Source organism: Anser brachyrhynchus (genome assembly GCF_964034855.1).
Source record: "Anser brachyrhynchus genome assembly, chromosome: 11".
Classification (NCBI taxonomy): Eukaryota; Metazoa; Chordata; class Aves; order Anseriformes; family Anatidae; genus Anser; species Anser brachyrhynchus.
Window position 1 is genome coordinate 17736824 of NC_137706.1, and position 20884 is coordinate 17757707.

Genomic DNA, 20884 nt, shown 5'->3' on the forward strand with positions numbered 1-20884 from the left:
CCCCCTGTGTTTCAGGCTGCCAGAGGTTTCCCGTGCTTGTGGGAGGTTGGGAACAAGGCTCAGGTCTGGAAAAGCGGGGTCTGCAGTGCAGGGGCAGCTGCGGTCTCCTGCAACTTTCAGACAGGTGAACAAAACCCGTGAATAAGCTGTTCATCTTTATTCAGTTCCCATGCTTGCTTAGGTTAGAGTTAGGGTTAGGGTCAGGAAAAATGTTAAGTGTGACAGCCCGTGGTGTGCTGAAAGTTCTGGTGGGAAACCTTAAGCGCTTGTCTCTTGTAGCTGGAGTGAGTCTGAGAGTTAGAAAAAGCAGGGGGAGAGCAGCCAAGATGAGTGTGGTACTTTGCAAGTTCCTGGAGATAAAGCAAGAGCAAAATCTCACTAGCTTTGAAGTAATCATTCTTTTAAATTTGTAGGCAGTGCTGAGTTCCCAGGCGTCTTTGGAGTCAGGGTCCAGGTCTGGGTGAAGGTTATGGTTAGGATTAGGAGGAGTTAGGGCTTTTAACTTCGATGAACTGTGGTATTTTTCTATTTCCAGAAAAGTAAATGGAAGGACAGTATCACTGTCTTCAAATTCATTATTCATTATTTGTGGGCACCATGGGTACTTGTGCATATTTTGACTGAGAGCTCCTGTTACAGTTAGGTTAAGTAACTAAGGGAAGGTAGAGCCGGAATAAGTGGGTACCCACACACCAGCGGATAAACCGAGTCAGTATCTTGAAATGTATCATGCCTTACTTGCAGGCATTATTAGCATTAAAATCTGAAAGAATTAGTTCTTTTTAATATCCTGGCGTGCAGAACTATATGGGGGTGTTGGGATGAGGCTGTAAGAGATGCAGCTAATTGAAAGAATTCAGCAGGGACTGGGCCAAGATCGTTGATGAAGGTGATTCCGATTTCATGTCAGGAATTTTGAAACATAAATAGGATTATTTCTTATTACAGTTGAATAGCCTAGCTCTTCCCACACTTGTATGCAGTAGCTCCATTTTCTATAGGGTGACTATTGTCTTTCTACCTGTCTTTTAGAAAAAAATGCTCCTTTTTCTATGTGGTTTCTTTACATAGAGTGCCATCTTTGCTTATTTAGCCCTGTGTGAATAGTTCTCTAGCAGATAAATGCTTGAAGAGTTTCAAGATTTCATCACTGCATTTAGAAAAATCCCAAGTTCAAGTGTCATTTTCAGTGTAGCAATGACTTTTTTTTGTGTGTGTAAAAGAATTCACATTTTTTTCTCATAGCAAGTTGCTCCATTAAAATTTCCAAATCAGCATTACAATACTGAGTTGCAGCCAAAGTCTTTTCTAGAGAGTTGAACAAGAATCCCAGGCACTTGACCAAAGCAGTATTTCAAGAATATATTGTATTTATTTGAAAGAAGATAATGCAATGCGGTCATCTTTTGCTTCACTACAGGTATAAATCCTCTAAAACCATTGCAGATGTGGCAGGAATATTGCAACCCATTAACCTAACCAAACGTAACTGTTTTTCTCTTGCAGGGCTTGTCTGACTTGGTCTTTCTCTTTTTCTTTGCTGCAAGCATGGTTGTATGTTAGGTATGTGTATATAGCCTGTGTGTATATTGTGGCATTGAGCTCCGCTGTCTAGACCGTCTCCCTGTGAATTAATGCTGAAAAAGGGTGGCTTACATCCTTCTGGCCCCTTCTCACTCATATTCTTCAAGTATTTGGCTATAACTCACACCGAGTGTGAATGGTAGATTCTGCCCCCAACAAAATCGCTATTTAATGTGATATGTTAATATGTATTTAGGATTCCTCCTCGTTGCCGAGTTTGTGTCCAAAACGGAATTATAGTCTGCATCTTTGCTGATTGTGAATATGTCCATGAGGCTGAATTTCAGATGTACCCATTTATGAATCTGGCTTATATGCTGAATGCAGCATTTTGTGCAGGTCACGTGTTGTATACAAAACATCTGATAAAATGCTGCTCACAGTCTTACAGATCTTAGAAATCCTTTCCATATGTCTAATCTTAAATCCTTTCCATATGTCTCCATCTATACATGAGCACCAATTAGTCAATTAATCTGCCACCTTTATTTAATTAGATAATAAAGAAGAACTTTTTGAAGTTAAATCTTATTTCATTTTTCCAGGAATCAAAAATGACAACTAGTAGCAGCAACAAATTACAAGATAAATTTCATAATCCACTCAGTGAATACATTAATATTACAGTATTTGCTGAGTTAAAACAAGTCCAACATTCAATATTCTCCTTTGCAAACAAAACACATTTACATGAATCCAAACAATTTTTTATTATTATTTTTTTAAATGGCTCCTTTTAGCAGTCCTGGAATGATTGCAAGACATTTTGACTCTTCAGTGTCCTTAGAAATTAACCCTGTGTTAATGAAAGTTCATAAGCAAGAATCCCTACGCAATGGAAATCCTCCCATGCCCCCTTTAGGGCAGCTACCCAGCCGCTTTGCAGTGCCTTAGCAGCACAGGGTAACCAGACCAGGGGCTAAGGTGCTGGCCCAGTATGTCTATCTCCATTGAACCTGTCTCATTAGCATGCCTGTGTGCTCCCCGAAGACATTCCATTTCATGTGAAAGCAAAATATAACAGAAACTGGATGTTTCTGGGTTTGCTGCTGGCAGCTGTTACCTTTCTTGGGGGGAAAAAAAATAAAAATTGCTCTGCCAGGTCCAGAGCTAGAATAAATGAAAATAGCTACGTGGAAGCCCACAGAGCAATATCACTTTGCACCTAGGGAGGATTTGTCCCATGTATTTCTTACTTCAACAGCAAATAAACTCAATATAGAGGCATTAATATTTTTAAAAGGTGGAAGGGATGTTATTTGCCTTTTGCTTGTAGCAGTTCAAGAAAATGATTTTTTTTCAGGAGAAAATAGTTTTCTAATAATAACCCAGTATTAAGTGCCAGGTAATTGCTTTATGATTTTCAAGGCGTTATTGCAGTCAGCTGTTGGGAATGGGGTCACATTTCCACCTCGCTGCAGAAGAGATGCTTTCCTTGGGTTGAGCATTGTTGTTTTCTGCCAATGAATTATCAATCGCCTTGAAGACTGATCACTTCCTTTCCTGTGTTTACGTGAGAAACGCACGACTTTCTGATGGTATTTGACACCTTATTAGCACAGGGCTTATTGAATATAAGATAATGATTTGGAAGCTGGCTTTATTTTGTGTTTGGATTTTTTCTCTGAATTCAGGGTGGACAAAACATAAAAAATGTTAGAGACCTGTGCGTCTCCTCTCCTCATATGTCATATAAGAAAGTATTCGGGGGTTCCTTTACCAAATTATGACAAAATCATCAATTCACAAAATGATCCATTATACAATGGATCCATTATATATATATATATATATAAATTATATAATGGATATAAAAACACATTTCTAATTTAATCATCCCCAAACAGCTTTTTTGTATGAACCTGCATATGGTAAAAAAAACCCTATCTAAGTCTCAGAAAACTAAGGAGTAAAGAAAGTTATTCATCTTGCATGTTTTTGAAAGCGAAAAAGAGATTTTAACTGATTTATATCCAAACATTTAGACTGTGCTTTGATGCAGCAGTGGAAGTGGTTTATCAGAATCTCTCTGTTTAGGCAGATGCAATAATACCATAATATGTGGTTTACAAGTGATAGAAAAGAAGGAACAGGAAGGGAAAAACACAGCTAATGTTCCCAACTACACAATGTACTTTAGGTCTTATCGTCGTGAATATTGGCATACGTACTGTATTAATGTTACTACCTTGAGTTAAGTGGGACTGCTTGTGATGGTAAAATAAAACACTCAGGTTTTTTAGGATGTCGGCCTTAGAGATTTCAAAGTTGAGCAAAAGAGATTAGGATTCTATTTTTTTTCCCTGCTCGTATTTTTTTCATATTTATGTATTAAGCTGCTTGTATTAAGCTCTTTACTAAGTAGTATTTCTGATCTATGCTGCAATTTGTCATGACATTTCTCTAGGCAGCTATTATAAAGATGTCTGCTTCCCTTTTTTTCCTTAAACAAGAAAGTAGACTGCAAATAAGTCACTTGATTTTTAAATTACTATCAATTAAGAAAATGGAGTGTCAGGGTCCAGAAAATTGATAGCCGAATTCTGATCTAGGATCTGGAAAATACTGAGCCATAAAATATTCATCTACAAATAAAATAAAATAAATGCTGATCTTATGTTCATCTGACCAATGTTTGTTGTTTGTGAATGGCACTGGAGTCCTGGTTTTTACAATATTGGAAAAGAGTTATTGGAGCGAAACGGGCGAGCACACACATGATCTGATGATCACCTAGCAGGTTTTAATTTAGAGTCTGTAAAGGCTGAAACTGGTTTCCAAGCCTGTTCAGTAAAGCCGGTGAAACTCGCTGCAACTTAACAGACCTCGGATTTTCCTGCCAGCCTCCCAGCAAGGCGCAGCAGCCGCAGCTCGCCTGCACCGCGCCCAGCAGCACCTGCCTGCCTTGCTTCTTCTGGGGCCTCTCATCACAAAATCCGAGGGCTTCCCAGGCAGCGATGGCTTTATCTTTACTGCCCCCAAGTCAGGCAGAGAATTGCCATCAGCTTTGTGAAAGGGAACTGGGGGCCAGTGGTGCAGCCAGAACCCACATCCAGGTCAGCTGCGTTCCTTTACCTTTGCATCTGTCATCTTTCACCCGGCTTTATGGGGTTTTGTGAATTCAACATACTGGACACCTGTCTTTTAAGATGTCTGAGTGTGTTCCGACCCAGCGCTGAGCTCCCCCTGAACACAAGCATTTTCCTACCTCCTTCCCTCCCTCCCTCCAGGCAGCAGGGCAAGCTTGCTTCTGTGCCCCCCAGCAGAAGCCCGCGAGGAGCAGGGGCAGCTTGCCAGCCTGCGTGGTGGGACGGGGAGAGGGGTGTTCTGCTCACGGTCACTTCGCTTAGGAGGAATCGTACAAATGATCGGAACAAGATGGCAAACATTTTGGGGATCCAGTTAAAAGTATAAGCGAACCTTTTAGATTCTTGCAAATGATACAAAAAGGGAAAACAAAGAGAGAATCTGCAATCCTGTCGTGTTAATGGGGCGATGAGTTTGATCAAGTCCACTGAATTTCATAGGAACTTCACTGTGGATTTCAACAGGCTTTGAGTCAGGACCCAACACTTTTATTTTCTCTACCCAAGCTCTTTTCACTTTTTAATTTAATTTAATGTAATTTTTTTCTTTTGGGGTCAAGACGTCGAATATGTTTTCTCTGTGGATTTGTGCATCTTCACAACTTCTTTAATTACTCGTGTTTTAGGAGTAGGGCAGAAGGATGGTCATTTCCGTAACACAGGCATTCATTTACTGTTAAACCAAAAGATTTATCAGTTAGTTTATGCAGCTGGTTTCAGCTGCAGGTTAAACATATTCTTCTATAGCAATATGTTGCCTCAGATGTTGCTCTTCCTATTATTTGAATTTGATGTGATGTCCAGATAATAAATTGCCAAAAAGAAACAAACAAACAAAAAAATGAACAAAAGAAACAAAGAAAAGAAGAAAGAAAGAAAGTGTAAGCTTTTTAAAATTTACTTTTTCATCCTTAGGTATCATAAAAATATTCTTAAAGCATCGAACTTAAATTGTTTCATTAAGGAAAAAAAATCCAGTATTTTGATTTATAATTAAGGGCTGCTGATTTACGTTGCATTTAGCTGTATGCTGAACAGACAACGAGCTTTCTCTAGCTCTACTGAAAGTGGGATTGAGCTTTCGAAAAGAATCCAATCAGGGCTTTAACAGTACAAAACTGTGCAGTCTGCAACATGTTATCATTAACAAACTTTCCCTGCTTTATTTCCTGTCTCAGTAGCTAGTCCACAGTTTCCTTTCTTCATAAATGCATCACAGTACAGTCCGGCACTAAATACCAGGTGGGGAATCTTTACTCACTGAAATATTAATGGAGCAGATTTTTTTCCGTGAGACAGACTGGATATTTCAGTGGTTCATTCCCCCTCCATCTAACAAAGATCCCTTCTCATCAGCCAGCTTTGTAAGAGCAGAGGAAGCAATGAGCACATTAGAAACTGAGATATGAGAGAACCCAACAAAAAACCTTCTTTAAAAAAAAATACTTTTGAACTTCAGAGAGGATGCAGCACTTGCTTTGCAGAGAACACAGGGTTGGAGTTTTTTTTTTTTCTTTTTAACAGGCATGTGTAGCACATTTGTTTCAGTTTTATATCCTCTGTCATAATACGATGGTTTTATTTAGGTTTTAAACATGCTTAGGCTAGAAACCCTACATCTTTAAATTAGGCAACCCTCGTGCCTTTGCGATTTCCCTAGCTGCACTCTCTCACCTTACCCAGGTGCATGTTAAATCAGTATTAATGACAATATCATTCTTCTGCAGTCATCTCCTGCCTGCAATTTGGTTTTAATTACCCACCACGTTGTCTTTCCCCCTCACTGACAGCCATTAAATAGGGAATGACACCAAAGCCGTGGTGGTGTCGAATAGACACTTCACCAGGGTGGTTGGTTCTTTTTTTCTCCCTCTCCTCTTGTCTTTTCTTTCCCGTTTCTTTTTTTTTTTTTTTTTAATTATTAAAAAAAAAAAAGCACCTTCCATAAAGCAGGCTGCAGTGCCTCCTCGTGGCAACCACGAGAAAAAGGGGCTCGTTTCGCTCCTGCTTGTTCTGAGAGCCCAGCAATGTTTTCTTTGGCTAATTTGGAGCTCTTGGGGAGAGAGAGGAGGAGGAAAAAAAAAAAAAAGAAAAAGCATCCTTTAAGTGAGAGGGGAAAAAAACAACACAGAGATTAAGGCGTGATTGGGACCCAGTGAATTGTCTCCTTGTTGACATCTAACAGAAACTTTGATGCAGTATTCCAGGCTTGTGTGACAGGCTGAGCTGGCAGCTGAGGAGCAGGAGCTGTGGCCATCCGTCTGTCTGAACACAGTCCCAGGCGCGATGCTGCTCACAGAGTGACCCCACACCTGAGATGTGCACTCAGCTCAGAGACCTTTAACGACCTCCGTCCTCGCTCCCGGGGTTAGGAGGGCACGTGGCTGGGTACAGCTACGCAGAATGGCACGTAAACACACGCAGAAGGTACTTTTCATACCAGACATTACCTTTCATGAGGTTTCTAAAATTCTTCTAAATTCCCTTCCCTTCTGCCAGCGGTTTGTGAAGATATTGCCCTGCACACCCCACCCCGATAGCTGTATTTACCTTTGCGGGAGGATTTCACCGTGTGAACCAAATCCCCATTGAAATGATTTAAATCTAGATTCGTTGCACTAAGTTTTGTGGAGTTAATCTTGATTTGCAGTGCTCTAACTGGTGGTGGAACCTGGTCCAAGATACTCTCTCAGTCAGCCTGATCCTGTGCGAGCTCAAATCTCTGCGGGGTCAGCCGAGAGGAGAAAGAGAAGCGGGCAGTGATTAGCAGAGCAGCGTTAAGGCAAATTTCTGTCTACCAGGAAACAAGAGGAAAAAAAAACAAAACACAGGCATTTTGGAGGAATAAACAAAACTTTTTAAATTGAGAAATTTCTTATTTGTGTTTTCCTATCAGAGCGTTACATTAAAAAAAAAACAAAAAAACAAAAAAACTGCTTATTGGAAGGGAAAAAAATCTGAACACCTAGGCAATTAAGCTGGTAAAGAAGGGTTTGCGAAGGGTAGGGACGATCAGTGCCCATCCACATTTTGTTTCTAACATGGGCAGTATTTGATCTTGTTAAATGTCAGCTGCATTGATTTGATTCGAGGTGCCTCGATTGTGAATCATTAAATACTTGCTCTGTAAATTTGTTGTCCCTTACAAGAAAATTTGTGACTGAATCTCAAGGCTTAAGACAGCGAGCCTACCAGGAAGGTTTAATCTCTGATAGAGCTTCCATACATTGGTTTACAGCTGTATTGAGCCCAGTTAGAATGATTTTTTCTTCTTTCTTTTTTTTTTTCTTTTTTTTTTTTTTCTTTCCTAATATGAAACTTGATGCCTGGAAAATCTGATAAGTGAGTTTCATTTCCCTGGAAATTTATTGCTTCTATTTCCAAGTGCAAGGAAATAAAACAAGTAAAAACAATAAGCAGTCTGTAAGGAGGGTATTAATGAGGGGTCACTCTTTTCTCATGTAGGCTCAAGCTCAGGAGAAAAGGAGAAAGGAGTTCTTTTGGGACAATCTAAATAGCTGGTGCAGTATATTTTGTTTTATTTATTTGGTAGGAGCAGGTTTTTTTTCTATTCTCTTTTTAAAACCTGCTCTCCACACCACAACAGGATATTTATGACAAGAAATAAAGAATCTTTTCTTCAGGTAGCATGAATTCCTTTAACTTCAGCTTGGGTACTGGCTGATTTTTAGTTGAAAAAAGACTATTTATGCTGCATGGAGCATCTCTGAAATTCAGAAGAGCCCATTTGTATATGTAAAAAATATGCTACAGAATTCTGGTGTCCTATCCTTACTCCAATGGAGAATTGCATTATGCTTATCTAATTCCCTGTTCTTTCATTTGGAAATGATGGTGTTCTTCAGTTCTTCCTGGTAATTGCTGTACAATGCTAAAAAACTGCCAAGTTCCACTCCAGGACTCATTATATTTAGTAATGGTGGAAAAAACTGCTATCTATAGAGCATTTTATATTGGAAATGAACTGGGCTTCACAACAAGGCAGATGTGCATCCTTGTAGATCCAGTTGCTGAATCAACCCGAGGTGAAGCAGACTGTCCAGTCTGAAAGCAGGACAGAGAGTTAAGAGGATAACCATGAAGTGAGTTCTAATGCAGAAGTCAAAATCTCCTGAGAGATGACAGTAAGAGATTCTAATAGATGAAAACAATGTCGGTTAAGTTTTCAGATATTTTTTGCAACAATTCCCCGTTGTTCCCCTTGTTTGCTTTGGGAAGTTGTACTCATTTTAGCTCACTTAATTTTTCATAATGTGCAGCAGTGACTTAGTTGTGTGTTGTAAATGTGATTCCTTTTTTAGATTCTATAGCAGGTTTATTTTTAAATTTATTTTCTCTAGGGAAGGGTGTAAAGTTTACTCAAAATTTACCATATGCTTTGCATTTCCAGTAACACTGTTGTGGTAGAAAATATTGTATTTTGCAGTTTAAATCTCGTGAGTTGTCAAGAATCAGAGAGACGCCTGATGAAGAACACTAGTTAAAACGATAGATACTCAGAAACTCTTTGCCTCCCTAGAGCAAACTGCTTCCAAGAAGTAGCTGAAGAAGGACTATTGAAAATGTTGTTGCTTTTCAGGTTATAGGCATTGAACCTACAAACACTTGTGCATGTAAATAACTTCATATAGGTAAGAAAAAGCTTTGAACTCAAAAGGGCAACTTGCATACAGGAAGTTTTTAATGCGCATAAGTGCCTGGAAGATTAAAACTGTAGGTAGTGTTTGATTAACATTTTAATCCTCCCTGGTTGTACAGTCCTACGGACAATCCAGAGGGAGCTTCAGATGACTTACTTCAGGGGTTGAGTGTGCAAATGAGCTTTTGGTTCATTAGTTAGGCTGATTTTATATTTCGAGTTTTAAGATGATATAAATAAGATTTAAAAAAAAAATGTTTAAAAATAAAAGTCAAAGCCATTTCATTCTAAACTCGAAGTTTCAGTTTTAGTGATAAATGTTTCAGTTCATTTTTCCTACAAGTAAAAAAGTCTTGAATTTAATTCACAGGATTTAAAATTTTATATTCTACCTTTTCCAGCTTCAAAATATAAGTACAAATGAAAGAAATGTAGAAATACATTGTCTTTCTAAAAAAATCCCAGTTTTTACTTCTCTCATTCAACATTTTACCAAAATCATTGTCAGAGGCCCTTGGTTAACTAAATATCACTGCTTTTTATAACAGGCTATAGGACACAACCCACATCCCACAAAAACTAGTAACTGTTTTTCCATTAATGCTATTGTAAGCTGATTAAATCCCATACAATTTATGTGAGTCCTAACTACAGGAATTATAGAAACTCTTCATATGAAATTCTCCATTCTTCTAACTGTGCCTGTAGGACCACACAACCTACAATTGCTATAGGATGTTTCAACAAGTTATTACTCAGTCCTTGAATGGAGTAGGGAAGTTTATGACAGTAGTGGCAAACATTGGGATTTAATGAATGTTTTGGGGAAGTGTCTGTGTTTATATAGGAATTAGTAGATGGGCATGGCAAAGACATTATGAAGAACTAAGAGAGGAAAGCGTATCCAGCAGGACCAGCTAAGTGAAGGAAGAGCTGGGAGAGCTGAGCTTTACACCCAGGGATCGTGTATGATCCATTTGCTCAGAGAAGTCAGGGTTCATTGCCATGGGCTGCTTTTCGGGGGCTAGGGAAGGGCTGTGCCAAGCTTCGTGGTTCATCCAGCTCACGATGTTGTGTGCAGGCAAGGACATTCCTGCCGCTCGTCTTGGTTTAATTGATTCAGAACCACCTTTCCTCATCTCTACGCACACACCATCCTAATGAAATCCTTAAAGCAATCTTTGTTATCTAGTGCCTCTTTGACACTGTTTCTTTGTGCATAAAATAGAAATACCCCTGTGCTAACCTGCTACTCTGAGGGACTTACCATGGGGTTTGGGTCTGTTTATTTTGCCTGCTTCTGTGTGTGCACTCTTGGAGGACAGGCAAGTAACCGTGGGTGAAGCTCACCTCTCTGCTGGGTAAACATTTAAACTTTATGATCCTTGTACTAGCCCCATGTGTCATGGGGAATTTCATCCTCCATAAGTGTAAAGTCTTGCTGTGTTATTAAAGTTGTCTCTCCCTATTTACCATTATCTTGGAACCCCCTTTCCGTCATTAAGCTTTCTTTTAGGGTCTCAGCAAATGTCATTCTCTCCCTCTTTCTCTGACTGGCCTCTGGTTATACTAGAAAATAAAATTAATCTCAAGGGGAAAATAGCACTTAAAATTATTACTACTGTTTAGCTTACTAAAGTGATTTGCTCTCCATGACCTGTCTCAGGCTGATCCTTGTACAAATCAAATCAGCGCACAAAATAGCACTTGGAAACTGTTTCCAGACTCAGAATTTCACAGCTTCTGAACCTTTAGAATGTGACAGGCAAATCAAAAATGAAAATATTGGTTTATCTGTCTCTTTAGATCCCAGACAGCGCCTTTTTTTTTTTTTTTTAAAGGCATGTGATTCTCCCATGCTCCGTATTAAGTATGTGATCAAGCCGGTTGACGCTAATGCTTCTAGGTGAGCACAAGCTTAAATGTTTTGCTGAGTGGGGGCTGGAAGAAGTTTTCAGCCACTTCCAAGTCTATTCCTGTGTTGTTGGGGATTAGTGTCACTCTGACCTCCAACAGTTTCTCATTAGACTGTCCAAAATATTAACTCTTACCAAGCCCCTGTTTTTTGCTTTAACTTGATGGGTTTCATCGGTGGGCTGGAGGAGACAGCCTGAGGACATACCCAACTGCCATCACGTTTCTCTGAGGCTTGGGCATCTGTCTGGCACACACCCTCGCACAGTGCAGATGCTTTCTCAGAGCCCAAACTCCACATACGAGGCAACTCCTGTGTCACGCAGGTAACACCAGTCACCAACACAAGGCATTGCACAAGCAGACTCTAACACCATTGCCTTTCTGACCTTGCTGGAGTGCAGGATACTGCAAGAATGACATATGTTGCTTTTTCACTTGAACTCCTTCCCATGCAGCTCAGCAGATACATATCAATGTCTGTGAAATTTAAGCAGTAACATTACAGAATGGATGACAACAATTTGTTCATCTTGTGGTGACCTCTTGTGGAGTCCTTTAGAAATCAGGCTTCATCTGTTATGCACAGTAGGCTCAGGGGAGAGAGGCAGGAGCCATAATCCAGAGGGTTCTGGGGTTGGTGGTGATGGGCATCTGAAGGACACATGGTCTTCTGCTGGCTTTTTGCCCATGGGTTTGATAGTAGGAGCATTGTCTTGTACCTCTGTACTCGCAACGCTTCCTATCTTTGTGCTTTATAAAAACTAACCTGTCCTTGACTCTCCATCGTAGACTTACCTTTAAAGAATTAGTGTTAAAAAATAAAGTATGCTATAGAAATATACCTGCACCTGATGGGAAAGATCCTAGCTTTTGTGTCACCCCATTTTTTAAATTGTTGTTCCGCACATATGGTAGACATCAGTGTGATTTCTAAGCTTTCAAGGTGCAACTAGGTGTGAATTGTTTAAAACAGGACTGCCACCAAGTTAATATCAAAGTTTGTATTTGGAAAATCTAAAAGTGATTGCTCTTCACCCCCTGCCCAAGTCTAATGCATAAAATCAAAACCTTCCATGCCATTCACATTATCTTTTGTGCCGATTCTGCTCAAAGCCAACCTTTATTTTTCATTAATTCTTGCAAGGCTTGAAGCTGTTCCCAATGAAACCAATTGCCAAACTGATTGTGGAAGCCAGATCAAATCTGTAGTGTAATTTCCCCCCTGCTTTTTTATTGTCCTTGCTCCAAGTCATTCCTGTCTCATGCAAACTACGATAACTATGGCAAGCTTTTACTTGTAGGAAAAATTATCTCAACTTCCTCTCTGTGAATATAATATCAAGTAATGCGCTCTACTGAATAGCATGTTGAGAAATGTTATTGATTATTCAGAATTTAACATGATGAGCCATTCCATTCTTCTCTTCATTGAGAGCATAGTATTCTTGCACTAAGATAATGTTACAATACCCATAAATAAATAAATATATAACGATGACCTGTTATCAGAAGTATCCCGCTTGCAAAGACAGTTCAGATAACACCCACTTAGGTCAAGGACTGGATTTTGGTTTGATTTGGTTTGTTGACATTTTCTTTTTTTCTCTCTCATTTGTTTTGTTTTTCATTTTTAGCTTTATTATTTGGTCACTAAGCAAAAGGTTTGCTTTTTTTTTTTTTTTTTAAGCTTGAGGGAGAATATGAATGTCATAAATATTTCATTTTCATAGCACATCTTGCATTGTTCCTCACTTTCAGACCTTGCCAGCAGTCAACACAGTAGTAAATTTCAGCACCTGTGGACCTTTTTCAGTAATTTATGATTTCCATTAGATTTCCATTAGAGATGGACTAAAACAGTTTAGAAAAGTGCTAGCACCTTCAGCCATACGGATTTTGCCTGTCTTTGAGTAGGGCGTGTTGTATTTTGCTGTCTGTGCTCATGCTCGCTGCCAAAAGTTCAGGTTCTCAGTTTGAGCTGTCTGATCTCAATGCCAGGCAAGATGCCTCTTAGAAGAGGGGGGCTCATATCTAAGGATAAAAAGGCAGGTAGAAAATAGAAAACCAGGCCAGTCAGGAAGTATGTGACCGTTTCTCCCATTCTGTTCCTGAAAGCGTACGAGTACAAATTCAGCTTACAGTGACCAGTGACTTGGTTGTGTCAGTACAAGGATCTGTATTTTCTACAAACCTAGTACCGATAGTTTTCTTTTAGCCTCATTGCAACCTGAGCTGTGGGGTGCCTTTCCCCTCCTCCCTGGCAATCTCTGTTATATCCTTGTGATCTGGTACAGGGCTTTGGTGGTGGTGTTTGTTTGTTTGTTTGTTCTAACATCACCAGGAATTATTTTGGAGGGAAGCCTTAAGGAGAGTAAGATAGAAGTTTGGGTTTAGTTTGATTAAGAAATTGGCTTGATATTCCCTCCAGGTCTAATGCGAGCTAACAGGCAGTCCTTTTTGGCTCCAGAACTAGTTTCGAACCTGGAAAACCTCCCAGCTTTCAGCTCTCTCTGCTTGCCACAAACTGAGTTACGGCTGCAAATAAATCACAGCAAATAATTTAGTCATGAATTGTCCATTGGCATTGTATCATAGCTTGAATATATTTCTCATAATAGCTCACGATAGTCCCATTGACATCCACTTGACTTTTATTAAGTTTTGCAGATTTCACTCTTATGAACAGCTCTGACTGGCATATGATTCTAGCAGCTGATTCAAGTATTGAATATTAGACAAGATATTGGATGAAATACTGTACTCATGGCATTTTCTGGAAGTTGTTCTTGGGGTGGGATTAAAATTTTGGTAATTCTGTCAGTTCTGTATTTATTAATTATTTTAACCAGCTGTAGTACATCTAGCCACCATCCCTATGTAAAACTTTTCTTTTGTTGCCATCCTTCTACCACCTTTCAGCATTGTCATTTAAGCAGTAGGGCACTCCAGGGTGCGTGGCTCATGCTGAGATAACGTCATACTCTGAGTGCACTTCACAATGGTTTTCAGCAAGCTGAGGAGTGACATTATCTCAGCAGGACACCTGCCCTTCACCTTCCGTATGGGGACCCACCTCTGAAAGGTCAACACTTGCAGTTAAAAAAAAAAAAAATTTAGCCATTGCTATTCAGAATTCAAAGAAAGAGGGGAGTGAATGTCAGTTAGCCATGAAATTCATGAAACCCATTACTCCCAAAAAATGATAAGTTATCATCAGGCCTGAGACAAAAATACACTTTGAACATAGTTTTACTTACACTTCAAGTATAATTTTTTTAAAAGAACATTCTGCAAGATGTGTAGCCCAAATGCCGGGGAGTAGCAATCTGCATTATAAGTTACTTGTTTTAAAAATGCATTGGTGAATTAACACATTGAGGGCCATATCTTCTATTTCCAACTCTGGCTGCTTTTATTTCTTTCCTTTCTGTCTGGTATCTCCTAGTATACAGTGTATTTTTGTAATAGCAATAGACCTACTTAAAAGATGTGCAAATGGTGTCATAGATGGAGCTGCTTGAACCAGCAAATTTATCTGATCAGTATAGTGAATGTTCCCTCATGTGAAGCATCTACCACCCATTTTGGGGGTAGACATTTTTATGAATATATTTCTTTTCAAATCTTATTCCTTCTCTGTTCCTTTGTATGAAGCATGTAACTCCTGGAATACCGTTCTTGAAACAAATGTTGTTTGTGGAAAATGAAACATATCTTCCACGTGTTTGGTGGTATTAAATTTGCTCTTTTTCACCATTTATTCTACTAAAGCTCAGTGGCAGAGATGGAAAAGGTAAAAATTAAAAATAAATAAATCTTATTTATCACTGTTTTCCTTGATGTTATTGCTGATGCAATTCCAATGAAATTAGCGGAGTCCCACCAGCACAAGTCATGCAGTACAGAGCCGTGCCGAGGCATTTAGCTTTGAGAATCTGGCTGAGTACTTCTGGGAAATATTTCTCAATATCAGCTCAGCATGACAAGGGCTTCAACTGGCTTGTGGATAGGAGTGTATCTTCAGCGGTTAGATGCACCTTTGATTTGCTGAATAATGCTTTGTATGTTGTTTGATGCAACAGCAAATGGAAGGCAATCATTCTGGCAAACAGATTTAAGAAGTGTCTGGGGGAGCAGGTAAGCTGCACATTTACAGATACCATCTTTAACATTTTTTTTTTTCTGGCAAGGTTCTGTTTTTCTGCCCATTAGTGTGTAGCCTGAGAATTTGCAGATACCAAAAGTTTATGAGGATTTTTGTTGTTTCATCATCTCACTGGATTCCTAGATTTGGCTAAAGAAGTGAATTTGATTTTGCTAGACTTCTGGCTCAGTTGTTAAGCCAAGGAGACTTAGCTATGTTCTGATAAGTGCTCTCTCTTAAAATTCCCAAAGGAATCAAAACTGCAGTTCTCACGGGAGTCTTCCATTAGTCATCACAATAACAGGTTATTTATCATAAATGTCCTTATGTTCAGAATTAATTTCTTACTAATTTTGTTCTAAATGTATATGCTATGTTCAAGGCTGCCCAACAGAAATGAAGTTACAGTAACAATTGTTGAAGAGACATCTAAATGATAGTTGTCAAAGCTGCATTGTCTTAGAAATGGATTTTTTTAAGTCTTTTTTTTTTTTTTTTCTAAAGGAAAGCTATTGCCGTTCAGCTTTTATGGATAAATTTACAGAGTCCCTGAGTTGTGGGTTATTTTATAACAACTCACATTCATATCTCATGCATTGTCATTCTTACCATGGGTTGAAACATGGGTATAGAACATGTCAACAAGAATTCATAAAATTTCTGCCAATAGTGGAAAGTGTGGAATTAGTCAAGCTATGAAGCAGGAGAGGTGTTTTTTTCAGGGACAAAATACCTCTGGGGTGGGGGCTGCATGCTTATGCATGTGTGTGCCTAAGGTAAGCCATTCTTCCAGCTCTACTCCACTATGCCAGGGCAGTAGGAGTGATTTCCCTGCTGTATTTTGTCCTGGACAGAAGGTGGGCCATGTCACATCACGTTACAGTCTTACTTCAGGCAAGTTTTCTTCCTCTGTTTTCTATGAAACTGTTTAATTCGTAAAGCTTTGATGTTTAAACTCATCCTGACCTTCTGTGAGTACTTCAAAAAGGGAAAATTAGCTGCTTGGAAAAATATAACGACTTAAATCTAACAATTTGGGACACACATGTTAATGTCGCACTGAACTTGTGTTGACTTCCTCATTTCTTTTGGGTATTATTTCCTCATTGACTTATAACTATAGAAAGGTGTTAATTTTTAAGACTTCAGGAATTTCTGGTTATTGATCAGTTTTTGAAATGTTCCTATTACAATAAGAATTCATCAAGACACAGGGAGCTGCTCTAAACACAGGGTATGAAGGACTTTGATTAACTTTATTTTGGCTTTTACTTACCTCTAATGAGTAAAATGATTAATTGAATAACACTCCCTGGCTTCACTGCAGTTGATGGTCCATAACAACTCCCCTGGTTCTCATAGTTTATAATTTAGCTGTCAAAATATTCTCTAGGTTTGATCTTGGCAAGAAAGGTCTTGACTTTGCTTTTTTTTCATTTTTCTTTTTTTTCCTTTTAATGAAGCAAATCTACTTCAGCTATTTGTAAGTTATTGAAATCAGTTGAAAACATCCCGCTTTTGAAGTACGTGCCCAATCCATGTAAGGTTGTTATTATTTTGGGAGGATTACAGTGCAATATGTAATATGTCATTTCAAAATACTTTAAACATGCAACTTATCTTTGTTATGATTTTATGTAGATTGGAATATGCATACACAGTCAAAGGTTTTCAGAACATTTTTTAGGGAATGTCTGTACTGTATACTAATGATACTTTTTGGAATAGCTGGATTTAGCAAATTTCTTTTGTGACCAACATCTGCCTGATATTTTGAAACTTTTTTATCACAGTACTCTTTAAAATTCTGTCCTTTTAAAATGAATTTTCCTCTTCAAAATCTAGTGCATTAAAATGAATTTGGGCCTGCAAGCATAGAGACATGCGCTTCCTTCAAGGCAGGCTCCCTTTTTAATAACGCAAGACCCAGTTTTTGATCCTAGGAGTAGTTTTCCCCTCGTATCGTTTGTTTTCCTGGAGACAACACATCTTTCCCATGTGTCCTAACTCTGTTTCATCCCACCAGTTTTGAGGCCTTTTTGGTGATTAAATTCAGGCATCTGTTCGTAGGCAATCCTGTTTTCAAGTGGGCCTTTTCCATTGAAAGCCAATTGAAGCCCTTTGGTTGTTCCCATTCCTAATAGCCAGATACAGCTGGTTGAGCACTGCAGCTATGACTTGTGGGTCCTTCAAAATGGGAGAACTTCTCTCAGTTTTAAAAGCTTGCTGGAGGTTCAGGCTAACACCTGAGCCCTAGAAAAAGGGTGGCTTAGGAAAAGGTCTTGCCTCAGCTGTTTGCCCTGAGCAGATGGCTGCATGAGGTGGAGGTGTCCCACCGCTCAGGGAATCCTGCCCATGCAAAGCGCCAGCTCACGGAAGCAACTCTCTTCTTTTCTTTCCGTAATTTTTGATATTCCTTATAAATGCACTGTTAAAAGCACTTGTATTTCTAAAGCTAAGTTATTTTACAAAAGGATCGTTTGGCTTGATGTGGTTTTTCTTTTCGTGTAATTAAAAAGATTTGGTGAATTCCGTTAGGATTATTCCCTTCCAGTGCTATACACCTCTCCCATTATTGTTAAAAACAAACAACAAAAACAGCAACACAAATTGAATTCACTTTCTTAGTCTTTTACAACTGCCTTTAAGGAATTAAAAAAATGTTTCCTACAATGTTAATTTTGGACGTACATATCTTGGTTCCTATTTTCACATATTAAGTGTGTGTGTATGTTCAACATTCCTTATTAATTTTTATTTCCAGTGGAATTTTGCCATAATTTCTGTGTTTCAAAGGGAATATGTAATTAAATATGAAGGCTTCATTGCTTCTATTAAGCCAAATCCTTTAAGGTGCTAACTCCTTTCAGATTCTATAATTTACTGATATCAGAAAGTCCTTGTTTTAGTGTAGACCTCTGTGCCTTCCTGTCTTTTTATTCATTCAGATTACTGTGATACTCATCCAAGGATATCCCAACAGCAAAATGAAATGGAAGAAAAGATCCTTCATAAATGCAAGATCTTATTATTATTTTTCTACAAAAATCTCCTACATTTCCTACTAAAAAAGAAGTCTATAAAATCCTATATAAATTTCTACATGTGGGCCAAAACCTTATCCAGCTAAAATTAACATCTATGGCACTAGGGTTTATTAAAGTAATGGAAAGTGTTGCGTAGATACTGCATGTTAAAGAAATCCTTTTTAGTACTATAATAAAACATAAAATAAAACTGTCTGTACTTCTTTATGTCAAAATCACCCTTTCTGTGCAACACCACTTCTTAAAAAAGGAGATCTGACTCTTGTCTCCATAGAGCTATTTTATGAGAAGATAATCTGAAAGTCTGTCCAGAGCTTGTCGGTAGAATAGGATTGCTGATAGCAAAGACCACACAGCCAGATGCTAAGCCATTTTTTGTCTCACAATGGCAAATACTTGATATGAGATGGGCACTTGAAAGTTTTGTAACAAAACTGAATGGAAATTGTTGTCTTAAGTTATGAGGAGCATCATTTAAGACAGTGTCTGAATTACCAGTGGTTTTTAGCTGTAGGCTAAAGAAAAGTTTCCTTGAGGAAGGCTTTTAATAAAATTTCAGGTTTGAAGTGAGCTGATGAGATCAAGCTGTAATGCAAGTTTAGACACACGTTTCTTAGGCTTATTTGCAGTGACGTTACATTTCTTTCCTCACCAGCAACGTTTCCAAAGCAGTTTATGGTTCCTCCTGAGGACTGGCCATTAGCCATGCCACATTATGTCAGATGTGGAAACTCTGGGATCTGAAATGATGCAAACTGGGGAGCATGAATTTTCCAAAATCCTTCAGTTCATTTATTTTATGAATATGAAAACTTGACTGCATCTTAATCTGTAACATTTTCAATTCACAATTTACAGTATTTAAATATTCAAGAGTAACTAACAGGGCTTTCCCATCTGCTTATGTGAACAAGTCCACACAGGGTTGGTTGGATTTGTACTATTGTTGAGATGAAACAACAGATGTCTGTGAACTTTACAGTTAATAAATGTAGGCAGTAATAAAATGTAGGAGTTAATATTTAAGTGCAAGAAGAAGTCTTAAGAATTTTAATCTTGTTAAACTCCTATCTCAATTACATGATCAAAGACGCTGGAAGTATTTTTCTGTAAGACTTCATGAGTATCATTTTCAAAGTCACTGATTCTTCTTCCACAGGGAGTTTGATTGTTGACTTCAGCTGAAGTAAGTTTAGATCAACACTGAGTTATTTTGAAAAATCCTCCCTGATACTTTATCTGAACTGAGACATCTGAATCTTTTGAGGTTAACCTGTCCTTGTTTTCGAACGATGGCCAAGTTTCCCAGCTCCTCTATTCTGCCTGTTCTCAGCTGAAGGTATTTCAAATGGGAGAGGAAAAAAAAAAAAAAAAGAAAAAGAGAGAAAGAGAAAGAAAGTAATTTCATCTTCCTTTCTTTAAAGAACTAGGATAAGCAGTGGATTTTGTAAAGTTTGTATCCCATTTGTACAGTAATGCTTATTGTTTCTGAGTGGTATCAGTTGTATAATTCTTGTTCTTTGATTTCTATTTTGGTTACAACAGGGAGAGATGGCATACTGGAGGTGTTTCCTTGATCATTTTTCTTTGCTTGGTTGTTGATTTTCATGACCAGATATCTGGCTTTCCCCATAATGGCACCTGATACTGTGAGAAAATATTAAGAAAGTTCCTGTCTTCTTAAGAGAGACCTTGTGGCTAAAGTAAAAGCATTCTTCTACCTGATTTTAGCTGGTGAAATGAAAAACTCTGACCGATCTATGTAAACTGGATTTGGAAACATAGCCTCAGACACTGTTGTCTTATTTTGAATAGCATTTTCTTGTTATATATAAAAAGTTCAGAGGGGGTCTAGCAGTCTGAATCTTTTCTTTTTCGCCAGTGATTTTCCTGGAATTTCATTCAACCAAACACCTACTTATGTTTTCCTGTCATTTCTTACATTTCTATTTAAGTTACTTAAATAATAAGATGCATCTGTCTCCTACCCTATTAATCAGGCTCCTAGCAAAATAGTTGTAGAAATACTAAAATCTGCGTACTTGCATGTGTTTGCCTTGGAAAAAGTTCACTTTCATGTTTTCATGAAATTTCACATTTCTATTTTTTGGGGGTTTTGTTTTTAAAGGAATTCTTCATATACAAATGCATATTTGTGGTTAGTGTGTTTTTAGGAATGGTAAATAATTACATGAAAATATGTCTCTGCTTAGATACAGCAATAATTTTTATAATGTAGAATTCTAAGTAAAAACCAGTTGATATATGACTACTGGTATCCTTGAAAATTAAGGATATTTTTTTCAAGTTCCACAATATATTTAGGGGACTTCTAATCTACTGTGTGTTGTGCAAGTTATCAGCATCCTCTTCTTTTCCTTTCTTTTCTTTTTCTTTTATTTTCTTTTTTTTTTTTCTCCATTTGTAGTGTGCTTCAATGGTGCTT

General features: G+C 38.3%; 1 long non-coding RNA gene across 7 annotated transcripts in view; it reads left to right on the top strand.

Moving 5' to 3' along the window:
• LOC308200849 overlaps positions 1-20884 on the top strand; it is a 550918-nt gene that overhangs the window by 291964 nt on the left and 238070 nt on the right. The window lies entirely within an intron of this gene.